At 38.4% G+C, this 20,950-nt stretch overlaps 1 protein-coding gene across 1 annotated transcript in view; it reads right to left on the minus strand.

Annotated features, from left to right (window-relative positions):
• Positions 1-20,950, minus strand: part of LOC119798186 (NXPE family member 3-like) — a 50,672-nt gene that overhangs the window by 15,808 nt on the left and 13,914 nt on the right. Inside the window, exons 2-3 of the mRNA XM_038307539.1 lie at positions 13,875-14,033; positions 10,594-11,028 (exon numbers count right to left, since the gene is read on the minus strand). The gene's annotated coding sequence lies outside the window, so the exon portion shown is untranslated. The remainder of the gene's footprint in view (positions 1-10,593; positions 11,029-13,874; positions 14,034-20,950) is intronic.

Here is a 20,950-nt window from a genome sequence, read left to right on the forward strand (position 1 = left end):
TTGTTCTGGTCAACCGACTTGATCTGTCTTATGAAAGCTTCCACTTATTTTAGCTGAATTTTGACAAATGTGTCATCCACATACCAAACCCAGTGGCTTGGTGGTGTTTCTCTGAAAGTGTCCAAAGCTCTCTGTGCTACAACTGGTGAAAAGGGAGATCCCATGGCACAACCATGCTTCTATCTGTAGAAATTATCCCTGAACTTGAAATAGGTTGTGGAAAGACAAATGTCCAGTAGGGAGCCTTTCTAGTCCAGAGTGAAATTAGTCCTGTTGTTTAGATCCCTGTCTTGTTGAAGATGTTTCTTGACTGTTTCCACTGCCTCTGATATAGGTATGACCGTGAAAATTGAAGTAACATCAAAAGACACCAGGGTTTGTCCTGGTGCCATCTTTAAATGTTTGACTTTGTTTGCAAAGTCTTTGGAGTTTTCTATGTGATGTAGTGTGTTTCTAAAATATTAGTAAGCTGTGTTGTATGTCACTGAGTTAATAATGGATCTCTTTTCAAAGATTCATATGTGTATCTAAGTAGAGTGAGAATTTTGTCCTTTTGTCCCAGCTGTACATCTACACTTTGTGGATATAGGACATTCTTTTGAGGACCAAAATGTTCACATTTTGGACAAAGAAGACAGGTGGTTTAAAAGGGGTGTGAAGGAGGCGATTTATGTTAATAGAGAAAAACCAACCTTAAATAGTGTCATGATGGGTTCTCAAATGGAGACCCAGTTATGCAGAACACCACTGACACAAGGATGGAAAGTTTAACAGTTTATTAAAGCACTACACACAGAATGTACTGATTCAGGTTCTGGTCTGGGTTCTGGTTCACCGGAGTCTGCAAGGGAGACAGCACAGTTAGTGACTGCTGACAGGGTTTGATTTCCACAGGTTCACTGATTGTACCTTGAGGGTTCTTGAGGTTTACTTTGGGAGAGTCACTGTTGGTTCTGGAGAAGAGTTTATCAGCAGAGTCCGTTTGCTGCTTCAGCGTCTCACGTCTAGCTTGAGCAGACCTTGGCCTTGGTTTCCCAGCTCTAGTCCAGAGCTGCTTGGAGGTTCTCTGAGAATCTTCAGGGTTTGGCTCTGAGGGTCGGCTCGGCAGGTTAGCTCTTCCTGAGCTTTCACAGAGGAGGCACGGGTTTCCTGGAAACACAGAGACAGTGGTTAGAATCCAACCTGGATTCAAAGTCATGGAAATACAACAAAGATCTAGGCTTTAGCGCTGACCAACTGGAACAACACTGCGGCGTTGAGGCAAGGTCTGAAGACAGCTTATATAGTGGATCCTCTGATGATCTAGATGAGCTGCAGCTGTGCAGGAGGCTCCCTCAGAGGATCCACGGCGGACTCTGCTGGAGAAAGATGGGATTTTCTCCAGCTCCCAACAAATAGGGGGAGTGGACTCAGGTTTCAGCTCTCAAAAAACCTAAATCGCAGCAATAGAGTTGATTCCTTCGGCTCTTCACAACCACTATTGAGCATTTTTTCTTTGGATAAACTTTACATGCACAAGTGCATTTTCACAAAAAGCTACAGGTGCTTGGTTCCAGGTACTCAGAGACTCACTTCCACACAGAAAGCCCATATTCTTATCTTCAGGTAACACAGAGTACATGTCTGATTAAATAATACTACTTATACTTCAACGATAGTGTAGGTGTTACTTTATTGCATGTCTTGTACTATGTCCGTTGGTTGTGCTGTTCTTTTTACATGTCTTTGCAGTAGGGATGCACGATATAATCGGCCCCCTATCGGTATCGGCCTGTATCGGCCTTAAAACTGAATATCGGACGTCGGCCAGCCCACCGATATTTAACCGGATATTTGATCAGCTTCTGAGTTTCTAAAGTCTAAAAAAAAGTACTACTACTTCTTCCTCAAAAACTTCTTTTTTACAGACTTAAAAACTTCTAAAGACGAGGGAAAAAATATTGATACATTAAAATATCGCAATATCTTCCTATGCTGATATATTGCCATTTAAAAACACCATATCAATCTCTTTTACTAATGAAATATTGCTAGATGTCGTCTTTATGCTACGAAATCCCCCGAAAATCCACAAAATTTTGCCATATTTTTATATGTTGATATACTGACGCGGTATCTATTTTACTAAGAAAATCTAACAAGAACTTGCAAAATATCACGAGAGTTTGTAACAGAACGATTAAATTTCACGAGATTTTGAAAGTAAAATAGATCAATACTGTGTTTTTAAAAATCAATTTGATATCAGCATATGAAAATATATTTGAGTATATTATTTTTCAAAGTGTCAGAAATGGATAACAAAACTGCTATTTTCAATGACTACTTATTTTTGTCCAGCTTTAACATCGGTATCGGTTATCGGCTACATGAGTTTTAAAATATCGGCATATCGGATATCGGCCAAAATCCCAATATCGTGCATCCCTACTTTGCAGGTGATAAAGCAGACTGAAAATGTTTTATTGTTATCTCCCTTTTATCTTCTCTTTCTTTCATCTTTTCTCCTTTTTTTCAGTTTTTCCTTTCCTGTTCTACCTACATTGCAGCGTCCATATAATCTATAAAACTCTTTGCATAATTATAATAAAGCAATTTATATGCATAAATCAAGTGGAACACTATGGCAATAGCCGTACTGCTCCACTTGTGAAAGTAAAAGCTGTTGGGCTCTTTTTGGCATCAAGACAATTATTCTTATTGCCACATCGCCAGACAGGACACTGTTCACAAAAAAAAAAAAAAAAAAGAGTTGATTCCTTCCTGCTATCATCTCAACCCCCATTGCTATGCACCAAAACATCTCACCAGTATAGGGGTATTGCAGGCTATCAAAGACCTCAAACAACTCTCCATTCCTAAGGGGTGGACTTGTTCCTCTGGTTCAATTTGCATGTTTTCTAAACCAAAGCAAGGCTTTGTTTTGGGCACTCTATAAAGCTTGGAACTCAACGCTAATTCTGACATTTGAATTGAAAAAGCTTCCTTGAAAGGAAACGAAACATCTTCAAAATTGGAAAACAAAGTCCAGTGGATTTATTTTAAAACTTTTTTGGAATGAAATAACTCAAACCCCGAATCTGAATTTCTTTATAACTGCAAACAAGGACTCCCACTCTACCCTACTGAATGCCTTTTCAGCATCTAAAGAAATCTGAGTTTAGGAAGATTGACTTCATTATTTTGAAGAGTGTATGGGTATTAATAAAACTGTTTTGCTCTTCGGATATAATATGGGGACCTCTCAGGTAACACTTAAGTGTCTCCAAATAGTATGAAAAAGAGTTATCTTGATTAAAAAATAGGAACTCATCAATAGAATTTGAAATGGTTCGCAAATTTCATGATCTGCAAAAAGAAGAGAATTGAGTCTCCAAAGCAGTGTGCTACACTTATAGGAAGAAAGTTGTATGTCTAATAGTGAAGGTGAGTGGTCTGATATTACAATACCTAGTCAAAAGATTTCAAGCAGTTATTAAGCATGCTGCTGATAAAAAGTAATCAATCCTGAAATATGATTGATTGACCTGTAAGAAGAAAGAGAATTTTAAATAGATGAGTTACAAGATCTCCATGGATCAAAAAGTCAATTCTGCCATTTTTCTAATAAAATCAGAGAATGCTTTAGATATTGCAGATTGAGTCAGGTTAGGATTGGAAGACAGAAATTGAAGACAGGAGTCATGTCAAGGATTAGATCAATCTAAGATTGGGTCAGAAGCACTATTCTTTGCATTACAGTACCAGCAACCATGAGGTATCTGCCATTTAGATCAGCAATAACATCAGTGGATGGCTGTGTCCTCCCTTAACCCTAAATCACTCAATCTATATAGAGAGCTTTGACTATATAGTGGACTTTATAGTGAACTCAGTTAACTGATTGTTCAGACAGATGGTTACTACTTTCACTCCCCATTGGTTAGCAAGTCCTTGTCAACACAGTTGTAAGGGATGCAAAGTCACACTGGATGGAAAATTCCATACCAAGTGTAACCCTGATTACATTTTTGTTTTTTCAGATTTATTCACTAAGAAATACAGACTTATAAAGAAATCATGGTTCTTCTGCATAAGTTTTTCGTGAAGTTCCCCTGAAATATCACCTGCAGCTGTCAGTATGTGAAGGTGTCGCGAGGGGAAGAGGCAGAAAAAAAAATGCTCCACCATGAAGCATGCCGTTATTCAATTACCACATAAGGAGAGAGTTTTCTACGTCCATTGATGAGAGTGCTGCTATTAGCAGTTACCAATAAAAAGTACTGTTGGAGTCGGTAGTAGGAGGTGGTCCGTTGGATTGTTTTCCCAAGGATTTAGAACTATCTCGGTGAGTTAGCTCAGTTCATTACCACCATCATTGCAGATTTATGCATTAAGGAAAATAAATAACCAGTCAGAATCGATTTGAATGTGGTTTCATTATTCTTTTGATGGGTTTTCATAGTATTGTGGGAAATTGACTGTTTTAACTGGGCTGCTAATTCAGCTAAGGCCTGGTAGTGGCTATGCACAGCATACACAATAGCTGTTGCTGTAAATCCCACTGCAAAAAAAAACAACAACAAAAAAAAAAAAAACAGTTTTATTCAACTTCAGTGTTTTGTACTGCATTTTCTTTCCTCATGTTGAAGCTTATAATTCACATGTTTAAAACTATATGTCTAAATGTTAATGCAATTTATTTTATGTTTCAAATTTAATCTAAAAAAGGCAGGATTATTTAAGTTGTGTATGGGCTAACTAATAAGATGCAGATTTTATTTATCATATTAAAACCTAGGATATTAGGAAGACATTAAAAAGGGTAAAGCGTAATTGTCCACATGTTTGTGTGCAGACTGTTTTTTTCTCTGTGGGACAATTGTGACTGCTGTGCCATGCCATGAAAAACTGCTATCGTTAGCCAGGATTTATTTGCTGTTGTGGACGTCATCTGCGGGTCAGCACATTTACACGTGGAAGGTTGCTTTACCAAGAGGGCAGTAGGGGAAAACCATAAGGAAATCCATCAAGGAGGCATCTATCCATTATTTTGTTACTTTTTTCCACCTGAGACCCAGGTTGTTTTTCCTTTTATATTTTTGTTCTTGGGCCCAAGATACACGTACCTGAACTGTGGTTAAATGGTTAAATGGCACCACATTAAAGTGTTTTTATTTTATTTTACATTGATTGTAAGTAACAAAAAAATGAGTGGAACTGAAAAAAGTAACATAAAAGTGATTTCTATGGGAGAATTATCCTGCCATAATGCAAGAGCACATAATTTCAATTTGAGAAAAGAATTTCATCTTCTTGCACTCAAAACTTATAATGCTCACACTCAAAACATGCGCTCTCTCTCAAATATTTTCTCTTCTCTCTCAAATCTTTGTTTCTTCTCTCAGATTTAATGCTTCTTGCACAGATATTCTCCTCTCGCTTGCCTCCTTCTCTTCACGCACAAATCGCGCTCTGCTCGGGTCTCAAATACGCTCGCAAACCCGTAGGCTCTTTGCGGATTTTTTCTGCTTTCTCACGGATTGCAGCTGGATCGTCGCCTAGCAACCTTTCCAGCCAATAGAACGACAGCCTCGGAAAGGGTGCGCTTGTTTAACCCTACTGAGTGTGCCTGTGCTACTACGCCACTTATAAGAGCGTCAGCTGAAACTGCTATTTACAGTAGTTTTGTGGCTCGATTCAGCAAAGTTCAGTACTTATGGATAACCCAAAAAATCCTGAATTAAGTAATTTTAAACAATTAGTGGTTTGTTATGTACAAAAGCAAAGAACAGACATATTAAATTATTATCTTGAAATACTTTGTCAGTATTTATTTCAAAATGGAGGGTAAAAAATAAATTTTTTACAAAAAGTTAAAATGTTGGATAGTTATTTCCAATTATTATTATGGTGTTATGTGTCCAGTCAGCTTTCTTATTGACGTGAACACCCAGGTATTTGAAACTCTCCACAGTTTCTATGTCCTACCCCTGAATGTTCACACGGGGTCGTCTCCTGAAGTCGATCACCATCGCCTTGGTCTAACTGGTGTTTAAACACAGGTGTTTTTTCTCACAACAGTCCACAAAGTCCATGAGTACTGACCGGTACTCCAGCTCATTCCCCTCAGACACACAGCCCACAAGGTGAAGGTGTAGGGTGAAGAGAAATGGAGACAGGACGGTGGCCTGGAGGCCCCAGTGCTGCAGACTGCCACTGACAGCCCTGTGGCTGCAAGGCTGTCAGTCAGAGAAAATCCTGACTTTTATTTTCTTATAGAAGTCAGGAGAAAAAGATTTCTCTTCCAGGGTCAAGTCATCCACGCCTCTGAAAATTAACCATCTCACTCTTAACTAAATATAAAGTTTGAGGTCTGATTAAAAATGATAATAAAATTTAAATAAATAAATAAATACCAATTTTAATATCATAATACAGTACTTATTATTTATTAACCTGCTGATATAGCCAACAAACCGCATAGTTAGTCCAATGAAAAGCTCTTTTGAGGTGAAAACAGCGGTGGCTTTCAGAAGACATAAGTCTCCTTCCCTTGTAATGTCCTACTTGAGCTGCGATTGGACTCCTCTTTCGGACCTATTGTCCACTCATCCAACATTTTAAAACATCCATAAGTCACTGACTGGTTAAAACGTAAAGATTTGCCATTATACTAACAAAGTATTTCAAGATAATATTTTTAATATGTCTGTTCTTTGCTTTTGTACATAACAAACCACTAATTGTTTAAAATTACTTAATTCAGGATTTTTTGGGTTATCCATAAGTACTGAACTTTGCTGAATCGAGCCACAAAACTACTGTAAATAGCAGTTTCAGCTGACACTCTTATAAGTGGCGTAGTAGCACAGGCACACTCAGTAGGGTTAAACAAGCGCACCCTTTCCGAGGCTGTCGTTCTATTGGCTGGAAAGGTTGCTAGGCGACGATCCAGCTGCAATCCGTGAGAGAGCAGAAATAATCCGCAAGCAGAGCCTACGGGTTTGCGAGCGTATTTGAGACCCGAGCAGAGCGCGGTTTGTGCGCGAAGAGAAGGAGGCAAGCGAGAGGAGAAAATATCTGTGCAAGAAGCATTAAATCTGAGAGAAGAAACAAAGATTTGAGAGAGAAAATATTTGAGAGAAAGCACATGTTTTGAGTGTGAGCATTATAAGTTTTGAGTGCAAGAAGATGAAATTCTTTTCTCAAATTGAAATTATGTGCTCTTGCATTATGGCAGGATAATTCTTCCATAGATTTCTGTCTTAAAAAATCAGTAGTCTAGAAGATCAGGGAGTAAAAAATTGTGCACTTTTGTGCTGAGGGTTCCTAGTTCTAAGGTTATTAATATATACCCTAGATTCAGATACTGTAGATGTTATACTCAGTGTCAACTGATAGATGTCTTTTACAAGAGTGAGAGACACATCCAGGTTACACAGTTGATACCACGAACCACCCGCCTGACGTCCTTGAATGCAGCCTGAGCCTGCGCTATTTTGGCTGTGTGACCAGGGAAGATTGAAATGTTGAAGTATCTGACTTGAATCTGTTGGAGTTCTCTGGCACGGTGCAAAATATCAGTGCAGTCACTGTAATAATGAAATCTACACACATTGGCACGTGGACGATCACAAGGCTTGGGTTTAAGTTGGAGGGTCCGGTTGGACTGGTCCAAAAGCGGCTTCTTTACCAGAGGAAATGCTTCCTAAGTATGATGGCTACAGCCATGGTGGTGCAGGTGTCACTATCCTAATGTTGTTATGACGTGATCTGGTGATCTTTCAGACTGTTAACGTGAACGTGGTTGCATTTCTAGAAGCTTTATTGTTCTCCAGTTTTGTTCTCACTGCTTGTTGGTCGAGCTTGATAGTAGACAAAGCATGTAATGGTTCAGAATGTTGGACCTATAATTCTTGCAAGACTGACATTGGAATACTTAAAAAGTGTTTATTCAAACAAAGACTGAATGAATCTGCAGTGGCGGTGTCAACAGCGGCTAGGGAGTCTGAGGCAGAAACACAGGTTAGTGACTATTATAATCTGATGGAGGATGATTATGATCATATCCCCGAGAGTATCCTGGAGTTCCTTTATAAAAATGACCTTTCTCAGAGAGTTCAGCAACTCGAGTTTGAGGGCTGCAATATTAAGGTTAGAATGCGTCGAGGCAACATCTGTGGGATCCGTTGACTCACTCGAGGACATGGTCACTGTTTGGGGACTCGGCCGCAGTTGTGTCTAAATAGTATTGCGAGATTTAGAGTTTTGACCGCATTCCACAGTTAACCTGCTCAGCAAAAAGTACTATGGGGCAAGAGAAGCCTAAATATGGGAGGAAAAAGCCCAGATGAATAACGCTTTTTATGAAAATCAGCAGGAGCCTCCACCCTCAAGTCCTACTCCATCAAAGTTCAGCAGCGCCCCCTGGCAACTCTTTTTCTATCCTATAAAAAGTACTTACCCTTGACTTAATAAAATGTGCTTTGTGGTGCACAGTAGTTTGGATTTAGAAAACTGTTCACACAAAGTGACTGATTACCAAAAAGCTTGCCTGTCTTACAAAATGTGCACACTTCACCTGCAAAGCGATTTAATAAACCGAGAAGTGATTGCAGGTGCACTTGGTCATACACAATGGAGAGAAAGTCAATGTGAATTTCAATAGTAGAATAATGTTTGTGTAGAAAAAGATGTCCATAAGAAGCAGAGTTATGTTGTATGAAATTACTATGGGCTTAACTTTGGGCTTCTGTATTTTGGTCAAGCAAGTGTTGGGTACATTACTTTTTTCTTGCACTTTGAGATGCTTATGTGAAGTGCACTATAAATATTCATGCTTATTATCATTATTATTTTTCAAAACATCTATTATCATTATTACTTACAACTCCATGGCTTAGAACTTCACCTTTGTTTTACAGAAATTGTCAATTTGACAGTATGAAATAAACTTTTCTCATGTTTAAATATGAAGGACCTAGAGTGTTACTGGAAAAGAATACCAACCATTTTAAATTTAACATCTAAATAATGCTTTTTGAGGTAAAATTTAAAAAGCATTTTCTATTTGCACATTTTAAATTGAATTTTTAAAGAGAAATTGTAAATTTTTCTTTATTAAAAATTATTAAATACTGGAATTTAAAAATGTATTTTCAAATCCTATTTCTAAATGTAGATTTAAAACACCAGAATTGATAAATCTGAGTATAGATACCTTTCCTAATCACACATTTAGAAAGGTTATAATTTAATTAATTTTCATTTTCTTTTCTCAACTTCCATTTTTAAATCCTTTTTAAAACTGCATTTTGCTTTTGCTTTACCCACTCCATTTACCTTTTCTGTGAGCCTTCTGGTCCCTAACTGTGAGCTTACTGAAACTAGTTAACCAACCACAGTTGGTCCTCAGATGTAACCTGCTCCCTCTGTGGTCATTGTGTTAACTAAGTGTGGCAGTCGAACTAATGAGAGAGTTTTACGTAGATGTGTTCCTGTGTGCTCTGGGACCAGATGGGTAACAAAGAATGTAAAGTACAAAGTTCAAACTCTGCACATAATATTATATTTGACACAACAAATGTCCTTCTCAGGAAGACTATTCTACGAGGTGTTCTGTGCACTTTTCTTGAGCTATTCTGAAGGCCATAGGAAGTTTGGAGACTATAGCTAATACCACAAAATACCCACGGAGGAGCTCAGGAACAGGAACACAAGGTTTGTCCACTTGGACACCCTTGTCTGAGACCTGAAGGCAGCAAGTAGAAGGCTCAGGACCTCTGACATAATGTCAGATTTAGCTGCTTAATTGGTGAAATGAGTTTTGTCACTGAGTGTCCCAAGATGGAGCCATCAGGCAGACTTAGTCAGGGGTGTGAATATTCTCCAAGAACCAAGAAATGCATTATTTTGCACACTGTGGCAAGAGTTGTATATTGCAAGAGTATTTCATACTTTTTAAGACACTCCTGGGACAGAGTGGCAGTGACTTTTAATGGCAAATATTTGTCAGCTTTCCCCACATAAACTTCATCCGCTATCTAAGTATTGTCAAGAAAAAGATGTCTGAATTCAGAAATCAGAAAAAAAAGACAAATTTTTCTCTCTGCAGACAAGCCCTTTAAACCTTTCCTATTTCCGTTATTCAGTGAGACCCAACAGCAGTGACTTCCCTGCTTCCGTTATGATTTGAGCTCTTTAAATGTTTATATTCTGTTTCATTACCTCTGCCATTGAGGTTGTTTACACCAGAGATAGTTTGTCTGTTTTTCTATCTGTTTGTTTTTTAAAATAACTCAAAAAAGATATGGACAGATTTTCAGATAAATTTAAATTTTCAGAGAAATCCCATATTGTGACTGCCAACAAAAGATTACATTTTGCTGGTGATCCCAAATACCATCTGGATCCAGGAATTTATTTAAAAGATTCTGTAAATACAGGAAATAAGCTACTTAAGTAAGGCCCATACCCTACCAGAGCTGTTTTAGGGTCCTCAATAACCAGAACCTTCGAAACAAACAGCTTATTTAGTTAAGAACAATAAGAAAGGGACCCTTAGAAAAGGTAGATTCCTATAACACTTAACAGGAAAATTCTTTGTCTTACCTCAACTTGTGCACTTCCTTCCCAAAGTAAGGAGAATACAGCAGTGTAGGAACCATTATGATGATCAAGCACTTTCCCCACCACACCTGCATGAACAGTGGGGTTGTGCAGTCGAGCAAAAAGGACGTCTCCACCAGACTTCTTGTGGTGACCATTGAAGTCATTCTATTCTATCAAAACCTCCATTTGATCCCCTACTTGCCAACTTCCCCCTCCATTACGAGGGAGAATTGTGAAAGTGCTGTGTGCTGCATTGCTGGTGTCATTCAGAGAAAAGTAAGATGGCAGGGATGGTGTTTCAGGCCAGGCAATGTAGTCCTTTAAAAATTCTGACTCAAGAGCATCTGCAGGTGACACAGAATGGAAGGAGCAAACAGCTGTATGGTTTTGAGGCTCAGTGGGATGTTTCAGTGTTTTGGTGGCTGGGACTTTCTCCTTTAACCAGAAAGAAAAAAAAATTGATATAGAGACAGTAATAAGATACCACACAAGGCAAAGATTGAATAAAAATACAAATTATTTAGTTAGATGATTCTGGTTTTTCAATTAATGAAAATTCAATATTCAGCTTCTCCAAAAATAAAAAATAAATCAAACAAACAAAAAACAAAAATTGAATGACTGTCCAAATAAGGAATAAAATGTATTGTATCAAACCTGGCATAGTATTATGTATTTCCCTACACTCAGCAGTACTTGCACTCGGTTTAGCATTCCTCACCTCTGATGAAGGCAACATGGCGCCAGTATGTGTTTGGTAATGACAGTGGACAAAAAACTTTGCCTGTGCATTTTTGTGTCTGTCTGTCTGGCAAGTCAATTTAATGTTATATGTATTTTTATATATCAACGTACATATCTATATATATATCTTTGCATATCTATACATAAATATTATATATATATATATATATATATATATATATATATATATATATATATATATATATATATATGCCAGCAAAGTACTGTCCATAACTTCAAAACGAAAAAGCATTATGAGCGACGTTAGGAGCCGCTCTTCCTCAGGTCCTTGCTGACTGGGCTACCCATCTTGTTCGGTAGGGGCCGCTGTGCACGTCTGCATTGCATTACATTGTAAGTGTAGCGACGGGAAACTGGTTGAATTGGATTCTACCTGCTCAGCTAGATCTAAAAGTCTTTGTACAATTTGAGGGATTGCCATGACCTGTGATGCTAAAGACCCGGCAATTCAACTTTGCTGGCAGACCACGAAAACGAAAAAGCAATGTCCGCTGTGTTTTCTGTTTGATTATGGCATAAAATGTACATTCTTAAAGAAGAAAATGCAAATGCAAATAGGATGATTGATCACAAATTTCATTTATGAATCAAATAATGCAGCCACATTCTTAAAATGAAAAAGCATTTCTGGAAATGCTTTTTCATTTTCAAATTTTACATTTCAAATAGAATTTTGGTATGTATTTGCTGGGGTACATTTTGAAAAATAAATCTCAAATGTCTTTTTCATTTTAATTAAGTAAAAGAAGTAAAAGAAGAAAATGAAAATGCAAACAGGATTATTGATTACTAATTTCATTTATGAGTCAAAAAATGCAGCCACATTCCTAAAATGAAAAAAGCATTTCTAATAATTCTTTTTCATTTGAAATGTGCTAATGATTTGCTTTCATAATAGGTAACTAAGAGGTAGTTAACCGGTATTTACTGGGGAACACCAAATCCAACCTTATCATGGGACTACTGCTTATTTACTTGGGAAACACAGCGTAACTAATCAGGATTTAATGGTTACACTTAATTTAAGGGTACACAAAAAACATTGATAATCATCAGGTAGTGATTGAGCAATAATTAGTTTCTCAGTAAACACTTTTTATAATGTTTCACTTTACTTTAGGGTACACAAAAACATTAGATAATGGTCAGGTAATGATTAGGTCATTAGCAAATCCATAGTAATTATTTGATATGATGCTTGATTCAACAAAGTCCAAAAAATAATTAATACACAAAAATTTGATACTCAGTAAAGTGGTTTTTCATAAGCTGTGACTTAGCGTTTATGAAAAACTAACACAGAGAATTTCTATTCAAAATTTGAGGTAACAAACCAGTTGTCCCCTCATGGGTCTTGGTTGAGTACCCTTTTGGCTGCATCCAAATATCCACCCTAACCCCTCAATCACTATATGGAGGGGAAGACTATATAGTGGACTTTATATTGAACTCAGTAAACTGATAATTCAGACATATCACAACTACTTTGGTCATGTGACCTTTGCTCCCCATACAGTGCCTGCACCATTTCTGTTCTCTCTCCCCCAAAACAATTCACAAGATTCTCTGTGAGGAGAGCTCTTGCAAAGCTTTCTGGGATATATCTTCTCATCTAGTGACCATTGATAGACACAACTTTTTAAGTTGCATTGTGGTAAATCTTGAGTCCCCTACTTTTTAATCCACTAGACATTTAGACACTCATATAAAGTGGCACAACTAATATATACTGGTGTAAATAGGGGTTAGGGTGCACATTCCAAAACACCCTAGGTTTATTATTAGTTCGTCTTTGGACTCATTGGTAACTAATCATTACTTCCTGATTTTTTTTGTTTTTGTTTCCTTATCAATTCTCTAGGCGTTCTCTAACAGTTAATCAAATAAGGAACAAACAGGTACGTACATACCTATACGGTCCCTAGTGGGTCACACCCAAAGAGTAACGAAGCAGGACATAAAGTGTAGTTAACAAGGAAGCAATTACAAAAAAATCCTGATTTGAATATATTGATGGTGTTCTGCAACACCTATCATTACTAACAACAACTATGTCACTCAAGGTTCTGGAAATGTGATTGTGGAAAAGTGCAATATGCTGAGACAGCATTTTTGGTGCCATTTTTTTAGGTCTTTTCTGTTTTCTTGTAAAGTTATGAGTAATATTATGTAATGCATATATTTTTTTATTTTTCATTGTATTGTGTTTTCTGATTGATCATGACCAGTGTGACCAATAGGTCGGCCACCATACTACAGTGCCCAAGATGCATTCCATTTCCGTTGTCATTTTAAAACATGAAGCGACTCTGTCATGTAAAAATGTTTCATTACGGCAAATTAATTGAAAATCTAGCAGTTTATTTTTCATTTATAAGTTGCTCTGGAGTATAGGATTTATCCCTGGCGATAACATGTAAAAAAGTATTACTTTAACTCTGAAAAATATGGGATTTTTGACAGCCTTTGATGCTGTAGTAGTTGGAGTTAATGTTTTAAAGATGAATAATACTCACCTCTGCTAATGTGCAGGTTATGTGATCAGTAAAGTTAGTACTGTAAACAATTACCCATAAAACAAGTAAAGTCAAGAAAAGGAAAATAAAAATATTCTTCTGAAGAAGACATTTTCTTGAAGTTTGGCCTTCCATTATCAATGATGACTGGATCCAATCCTGTGTTAAAATGCAAAGACAAAAAAAACACAATTTATCTGAGTCTTCCATGACTTAAATCCAGTAATTCTTTGTCCAAAGACAAAACTTTAATTGATGTGCTTGCAAAAAAATTGCTATTCATGAGCAACTGGCAAGATTTTATAGGAATTTACAGTAACCATCATGGAGACATGCTTGAACACAACAGACACAAGAACATGTGATTTTTAGCATTGTCTCATTTTTAAGTTAATGCTGGTTACAAGGCCAGTTGCTCTATTAACTCTGATATATACCTCTTGTAGTTAGGATTGTAAAATGCTAGTATAAACAATTCAGCTCATTAAGTGTTGAAGCATTTTAAAGAAGGGTTGCTGCACTTTGCACCAAGCCAATTACCGACAACAGATTTATTACTTGACTTTATTGCGTAACTATTTAAACTGTGAGGATATAGAGAAATTGGCAGATGCGGATGTCAAACAGGTAAAACTCTATTTTGTTATATGAAGTTTCCCGGTTGGCTGCTCAGTGGAGCAGTGGGTAGCACTAATGCCTTACAGTAAGAAGCTTCTGGATTCAAATTATTTCTTCTTATGGGTTCTTTCTGTATGGAGTTTGCATGTTCTCCCTGAGCATGTGTGGGTTCTCTCCGTGTACTTTGGTTTCCTCCCACAGTCCAAAAACATGACCTGTTAGGTTAATTGGCTTCTCTAAATTCTCTTTAGATGTGCGTGTGTGAGTGAATGGTTTTTTGCCCAGTGTGTCCAGGGTGTACCTCGCCTCTCACCCATAGCTAGCTGGAGATAGGCACCAGCAGCCACACTTGGGATACGCTTGAAGGAAAACGGATGGATGGAAGGTTTCCTAGCTGTTTAAGATCAATATTATGTTTTGATCTGAAACAGCTAGGATTATTATGTGATTGCTTTTATGTGGATTGTTGGACAAGAGTGTTGTATATTTTACTATAACAGCATTGTTTTAGACTTCTTAACTTCTTAACACCATTTGATTTTTATTTTCCATCACTGTATTTCCTTGTATTCTGTACCTTCTCTATCAAAACTGAACAATCCACACCTACTCTTAGTTGTGGCAATGAGTCATCCATAGCTTCCATTCCTCTTTCTATTAAAGAAGAAAGATGCAAATGTACCAAAGCAGAACGAATGGCAAAGTTACCTGACTGATCCAACCAGTCATTTATGGATTCTGAGTGCCTGCAACTGCCAACAATTTTTCTCATGTTATTCTGTGCAATAAGTTTCTACTTGAAATGTCTACAAAATTATAGTTAGTCTTTTACATTATTCCCACATATTTCCCACAAAAAACAAGGTTGCTACAGCCAATGAGTCCCTGGGGTGCATCCTTTAACCACTTGAATTTTCTTTTCTATTATCATTGATCATTTCCAATTCCTATAGACCAGCCTTACCCGAGAACAGAGATAGTGATCATGCATACTGAAAACAATATTCCACACAAATTTGTGTGGAATCTGTATGCATTGATTCTGTGAAATGATAGCCTATTCTTTTTTTATGCTCATAGTCTTTGCCAACAATTCTGGTCCTCATGTAACCAATACAAATATTTCATGCAGTCTCATCATCTCCTGTGATGAAATGTGTTCTTATGACCTGCTTAAATAAAACATGTTCACATGACATTGTTTAATTATTTTGTATTATTCAGAGGTTATAACTGATCACAGCTCATAATAATCAGCTTATCAGAAAGGGGAAATAACACCTGTCAAATAGCATAAAATCTGTTAGTAAAGCAAGATTAATTTAAAAAATGTAATTAGAAGATATGTATAGATGCAATACGTAAAAACATTGCATAATAAGCTGTAAGATTTGTCTTATAGTACTTTGAGCTCCATTTATGATATAAACAAAAGCTATGAAACTAAAATAAATTTGTCCACCTACATTGAAACGGCATTGAATTTAGCAATGAAAAGTTAGTTTATTACAATAAATAGTAATAAATTTCTTTAAACCTTCTAAACATTAAAGCCAGGACAGTTTTTAACACAATTTAGTAAAAAAAACAACAACTTAACAATCTTAAGATGACAGGTGTTCTAAACTGTCACGTCAAATATTAAAAAGCATTAGTTTTGGATTACTGGCTTTGTGTATTTAGCATGTAAATAAAAGTAAGTATGAAATAACTTTTTTGATGTCTTTTTGTTTACCTTTGTGTTTGTAGTCATTGACGTTCTCACTTTAAGTCCAGATTTGTGTGCAGACTAATATGTGTCTGTTTCTCTCTACCCCTGTCTCCTGACAGGATGTGGTGAACAGATGCTGTTCAAACCTGCTAACACTAAGAAGGAGGAACTTACAGAGGAGTGGTCTAACTGTAGTATTCGTCAGATTGTTCTGCTCACATGAGAGGTACTGTACTCATTTTCAACTTTTCTCTGTGTCTGTCTATGTCTAATGTTTTCTCTCTCTCTCTCTCTCTCTCTCTCTCTCTCTCTCTCTCTCTATATATATATATATATATATATATATATATATATATAGCTACAAATACCTTGGGGTGCCACAGAATAACGGAAACCACGAGGAGATGGCAAGAAAGACTGCCACAGCTAAATACCTACAAAGAGTAAGGCAGGTCCTGAAAAGTCAGCTGAATGGGAAAAACAAGATCCAAGCCATCAACACATATGCCCTACCAGTCATCAGATACCCCGCTGGTATAATAAACTGGCCAAAGGAGGAGATAGAGGCTACTGACATCAAGACGAGAAAGCTCCTCACAATGCATGGAGGGTTCCACCCCAAATCCAGCACTCAGACTCTACACCAAGCGTAGCGAGGGAGGCCGAGGGCTAGTGAGTGTCAAGACCACTGTCCAGGATGAAACAACTAAGATCCAGGAGTACATCAGAAAGATGGCCCCCAAAGACAAATGGCTCGGTGAGTACCTCAGGCAGGAGAAAACCGAAAGTGAGGACAAGAAAGAGGAAGGGGAACCATCATGGAGGGACAAGCCGCTGCACGGCGTATACCACAGACAAATAGAAGAAGTGGCTGATATCAAAAAATCCTACCAGTGGCTGGAAAAGGCTGGACTGAAGGACAGCACAGAGGCACTAATCATGGCAGCACAAGAACAGGCACTCAGTACAAGATCAATAGAGGCCAGGGTCTACCACACCAGGCAGGACCCCCGATGCAGACTGTGCAAAGATGCCTCTGAAACAATACAGCACATAACAGCAGGGTGTAAAATGCAGGCAGGAAGTGCATACATGGAACGCCACAACCAGGTAGCTGTCATAGTGTACAGGAACATCTGCCATGAGTATGGGCTGGAAGTCCCAAGGTCAAAATGGAAGACACCTCCTAAGGTAGTTGAGAATGACCAAGCTAAGATCCTATGGGACTTCAAGATCCAGACTGACAAACAGGTGATGGCTAACCAACCAGACATCGTGTTGATGGACAAACAGCAGAAGAAGGCAGTAGTGATAGATGTGGCAATCCCAAGCGACAGCAACATCAAGAAGAAAGAACACGAGAAGCTTGAGAAATACCAAGGACTGAAGGAGGAGCTAGAAAAGATGTGGAAAGTGAGAGCAGCAGTGGTGCCAGTGGTAATTGGAGCACTGGGGGCTGTGACCCCCAAACTGGGAGAGTGGCTACAGCAGATTCCAGGTAAAAGAGGTCTCTGTCCAGAAGAGCGCAGTCCTAGGAACAGCTAAGATACTGCGCAGAACCCTCAAACTCCCAGGCCTCTGGTAGAGGACCCGAGCTTGAGGATGACACATACCACCCCACGAGGGGTGAGAAAACATTTTTTTGTTATATATATATATATATATATATATATATATATATATATATATATATATATGTGATGGCTAACCAACCAGACATCGTGTTGATGGACAAGCAGCAGAAGAAGGCAGTAGTGATAGATATGGCCATCCCAAGCGACAGCAACATCAAGAAGAAAGAACACGAGAAGCTTGAGAAATACCAAGGACTGAAGGAGGAGCTAGAAAAGATGTGGAAAGTGAGAGCAGCAGTGGTGCCAGTGGTAATTGGAGCACTGGGGGCTGTGACCCCCAAACTGGGAGAGTGGCTACAGCAGATTCCAGGTAAAAGAGGTCTCTGTCCAGAAGAGCGCAGTCCTAGGAACAGCTAAGATACTGCGCAGAACCCTCAAACTCCCAGGCCTCTGGTAGAGGACCCGAGCTTGAGGATGACACATACCACCCCACGAGGGGTGAGAAAACATTTTTTTGTTATATATATATATATATATATATATATATATATATATATATATATATATATATATATATATATATATATATATATATATATATATATATATATATAAAGAGAGAGAGAGAGAGAGAGAGAGAGGCCCCTGAGACAATCTAGCACATAACTGCAGGGTTATGTGCTTTCTGATGGTACTTCACTTAGTCTCTGTAACTGGCTTTGGGGTCTGGGCCCTCTATTGAAGCTGTTACCCGCGCAAAGAAGCGGAAGAAGATGGATGGATGCATGGAAACATTGACTCACTCACCAAAATCCAGATCGGCCATGCTAATTTGAAACCAGCAAGCAGCAGAAAGAAGCTCCTCCTATTTGATGACACTGAAGCAAAAGGACTGCAGTCTGTTGCCTCCCATGCAAATTGCTGCCTATATGTCTGGTGAGCGACAGCACCCAAATGGGTGACTTTGTTGCTAGAAATACGTTTTATGTAAATGTGCCATTAGAGAATACAGGTAATGCTGGTAACTTATTTTTTTTGTTTTACATACATATGCAATGGATAAAAAATTAAAAAGTAAATGTATTTATCATATGTAACTATAACTATTTATTTATCCTAAACCTGGTGTATCTTGTTCTTTTCTTCCACAGTGAATTTGTTGTCGTTTCTTATTATAATAGGATTTGAAAATATTAGCACAACATAGAAAATCAGCAGCCATAGTCTTATTAATGTGAAGGAAATAGAATAACCTTTTCTACTTATTTCCTCTTAAGTAAATACAGTTGGGGAGTGTTGGCATAGTGGTTCGAGCAGTGCTGAGAAGGTTGCAAGTACCCAGTTCGTTCCCCATCTTGGTCTCTGAACAAGACCCTCAACCCCAAACTGCTCCCTGGGCACTGCACAGTGACAGCCCACTGCTTCCCAAGGAGATGAGTTAAATGCAGAGAATTAATTTCTCCATTGCGAGATCAATGAAGTTCAATTTCATTTCTGTTAAACATCTTTGAGCCCAGTGATGGTGATGGAGAATGATTAATACTCAAGCAGATGATTGTTTACCTGTGTCTTATTATCATGATCTTTGCTCCTCCTTAATTGGAAATTTCTTTCACCTGATGTTTTCCCTCCCTGCCTCAGTTATGTCATGATCTTGGCACTGATGGTTTGGTTTTTTCCTTTGCTCCTTGCTCTCCTGTCTAACTGTATTCTCCTATCCCTGCAGAGATCCGCCCCACAGCAGACGAGCAGCCCCGCGCACCTGTTTGTTTATTAAACGCTTTGAACTTTCCCACTGTCTGTCTCGCCTTGAATTCTGGGTCCAACTTCCTGAGATCAATACATATAATTTATTCTTCTCACCTTTCCTCTGTTTTATATTATGTTCAGTCTGAGCATTCAGGGCCAGATCATCTATTTGTCTTTCTATTAGTCTGTTTAACTGTTTTGCTGTTAGCCTGTCTGTGCAGTTTATTTTTTGGTTCATGTCCTGGATCCTGGCAGCCAGTGGAAAGAGGGTTTTGTGTTTGTCTCGTCTCTTGATCGTCCACTGTTTCTCCCCCGCTGAGTCCTCTGGGTTTTTGGCTCTATATGTGGGGAGGTTCAGTTTTTATCCCAGTATGCCTGGCTCCAAGGAGGAGACCAGTTTAAAGGTCCTTCATCAAGTTCTGGTTCCACGTCCTGTCTCTGCTACCCTCTGCCACCGAGCCTGCAAGTCTGCACCTGATCCTGTCTGCTCCTGTGCGTGACTGTATGGCCACGCTTCTGAACTCTTTCAGGCTCCGAACCTGTCTGGAAGCCTGGATCCTACCACCTGTCTGTTCCTGCCTGATCTGGGTCCTGTCTGATCTGTCTGTTCCTGTTCTGCCCTGTATCACTGGCCTGGATCGGCTTCCTGCAACTCCTCCCTAACTGCAGTACCGGTGACATTCTGGGTGACACGAGCCGCGTCAGCTGTCAGCCCATTGGCTGGATTGCACCCCCCTCAAGTGGTATGAACTGAACTGCTAAACCAGGTAAGTGACTCACTGAGATCATCATCTTCAGATGATCGTGGTCACTTACCTGTGTTTCTGCCACAGAGTGTCAGAGATTGGGCGGAGCCCTGCCTCCCCCCTGCAGTATCCGCAAGCCACAACTCCACTTTAGTTTTTGTTTGTTATTTAATAAACTTTTTGAACTTTCCTACTGACTGTCTCTCCTTGAATACTGGGTCCATCTGTCCTCACTTCATGACACTTATTGAAAAAGTAAATGTTTGTGCCACAAAACTAAAGTGGTTTGATTTGATCTTATTAAACTACACTGTGTGGAAATTGAAATTGCCTTGTTTAGTTTGTCAACTTAAGACTACTACAAGTTTACCAAATAAAGTAAGTTAGGTAAAACCAAATTTGGTGAGTGTCTAACTAACAAAAGCTAGTTAAGTTATGAAGCACTTTTTAATTGATTTTACTAAGTACAGTTAAGTTCTTTTTATATAGGTAATTTAAGTTGGTAAAATGAAACATTTGTTTGTCCTTATCAACACAATAAGATAATTCCTTGGTCAGTTTAATTGGGAGAGCACGGAGTTATTAAAAAACAAAGCTTATCAGATAACTTAGAAATGCCTGATTTGGTTATGTTGGTTAAAAATCCATTATCCAACTTCAAACCAACTTCACAGAGGT

Source organism: Cyprinodon tularosa, unplaced genomic scaffold, assembly GCF_016077235.1.
Source record: "Cyprinodon tularosa strain WSP-4 unplaced genomic scaffold, ASM1607723v1 ctg1165, whole genome shotgun sequence".
In the NCBI taxonomy this organism is placed as follows: Eukaryota; Metazoa; Chordata; class Actinopteri; order Cyprinodontiformes; family Cyprinodontidae; genus Cyprinodon; species Cyprinodon tularosa.